The following is a 2,341-nucleotide window of genomic DNA, read 5'->3' on the forward strand; positions in this document are numbered from 1 at the left end:
CAAGTCAGTGATGCCATCCAGCCATCTCATCCTCTGTCGTCCCCTTCTCCTCCTGCCCCCAATCCCTCCCAGCATCAGAGTCTTTTCCAATGAGTCAACTCTTCGCATGAGGTGGCCAAAGTACTGGAGTTTCAGCTTCAGCATCATTCCTTCCAAAGAAATCCCAGGGCTGATCTCCTTCAGAATGGACTGGTTGGATCTCCTTGCAGTCCAAGGGACTCTCAAGAGTCTTCTCCAGCACCACAGTTCAAAAGCATCAATTCTTTGGCACTCAGCTTTCTTCACAGTCCAACTCTCACATCCATACATGACCACTGGAAGAACCATAGCCTTGACTAGATGGACCTTTGTTGGCAAAGTAATGTCTCTGGTTTTGAATATGCTATCTAGGTTGGTCATAACTTTCCTTCCAAGGAGTAAATATCTTTTAATTTCATGGCTGCAATCACCATCCGCAGTGATTTTGGAGCCCCCAAAAATAAACTCTGACACTGTTTCCACTGTTTCCCCATCTATTTCCCAGGAAGTGATGGGACCAGATGCCATGATCTTCGTTTTCTGAATGTTGAGCTTTAAGCCAACTTTTTCACTCTCCTCTTGCACTTTCATCAAGAGGCTTTTTAGTTCTTCTTCACTTTCTGCCACAAGGGTGTTGTCAACTGAATATCTGAGGTTATTGATATTTCTCCCAGCAATCTTGATTCCAGCTTGTGCTTCTTCCAGTCCAGCGTTTCTCATGATGTACTCTGCATATAAATTAAATGAACAGGGTGACAATATACAGCCTTGACATACTCCTTTTCCTATTTGGAACCGGTCTGTTGTTCTGAGTCCAGTTCTAACTGTTGCTTCCTGACCTGCATATAGGTTTCTCAAGAGGCAGGTCAGGTGCTCTGGTATTCCCATCTCTTTCAGAATTTTCCAGTTTATTGTGATCCACACAGTCAAAGGCTTTGGAATAGTCAATAAAGCAGAAATAGATGTTTTTTGGAACTCTCTTGCTTTTTCCATGATCCAGCGGATGTTGGCAATTTGATCTCTGGTTCCTCCACCTTTTCTAAAACCAGCTTGAACATCTGGAAGTTCACAGTTCACGCATTGCTGAAGCCTGGCTTGGAGAATTTTGAGCATTACTTTACTAGCATGTGAGATGAGTGCAATTGTGCGGTAGTTTGAGCATTCTTTGGCATTGCCTTTCTTTGGGATTGGAATGAAAACTGACCTTTTCCAGTCCTGTGCCTACTGCTGAGTTTTCCAAATTTGCTGGCATATTGAGTGCAGCACTTTCACAGCATTATCTTTCAGGATTTGAAATAGCTCAACTGGAATTCCATCACCTCCACTAGCTTTATTTGCAGTGATGCTTTCTAAGGCCCACTTGACTTCACATTCCAGGATGTCTGGCTCTAGGTCAGTGATCACACCATCGTGATTATCTTGGTCGTGAAGATCTTTTTTGTACAGTTCTTCTGTGTATTCCTGCCACCTTTTCTTAATATCTACTGCTTCTGTTAGGTCCATACCATTTCTGTCCTTTATCGAGACCATCTTTGCATGAAATGTTCCCTTGGTATCTCTAATTTTCTTGAAGAGATCTCTAATTTTCTTGAAGAGATCTCTAGTCTTTCCCATTCTGTTGTTTTCCTCTGTTTCTTTGCATTGATCACTGAGGAAGGCTTTCTTATCTCTCCTTGCTATTCTTTGGAACTCTGCATTCAGATGCTTATATCTTTCCTTTTCTCCTTTGCTTTTTGCTTCTCTTCTTTTCACAGCTATTTGTAAGGCCTCCTCAGACAGCCATTTTGCTTTTATGCATTTCTTTTCCATGAGGATGGTTTTGATCCCTGTCTCCTGTACAATGTCATGAACCTCCGTCCATAGTTCATCAGGCACTCTATCAGATCTAGTCCCTTAAATCTATTTCTCACTTCCACTGTATAATCATAAGGGATTTGATTTAGGTTATACCTGAATGGTCTAGTGGTTTTCCCTCCTTTCTTCAATTTAAGTCTGAATTTGGCAATAAGGAGTTCATGATCTCAGCCACAGTCAGCTCCTGGTCTTGTTTTTGTTGACTGTATAGAGCTTCTCCATCTTTGGCTGCAAAGAATATAATCAATCTAATTTCGGTGCTGACCATCTGGTGATGTCCATGTGTAGTCTTCTCTTGTGTTGTTGGAACAGGGTGTTTGCTATGACCAGTGCATCTTCTTGGCAAACTCTATTAGTCTTTGCCCTACTTCATTCTGTATTCCAAGGCCAAATTTGCCTGTTACTCCAGGTGTTTCTTGACTTCCTACTTTTGCATTCCAGTCCCATATAACGAAAAGGACATCTTTTT

This window comes from Bison bison, unplaced genomic scaffold (genome assembly GCF_000754665.1).
Source record: "Bison bison bison isolate TAMUID 2011002044 unplaced genomic scaffold, Bison_UMD1.0 scf7180017864491, whole genome shotgun sequence".
NCBI lineage: Eukaryota > Metazoa > Chordata > Mammalia > Artiodactyla > Bovidae > Bison > Bison bison.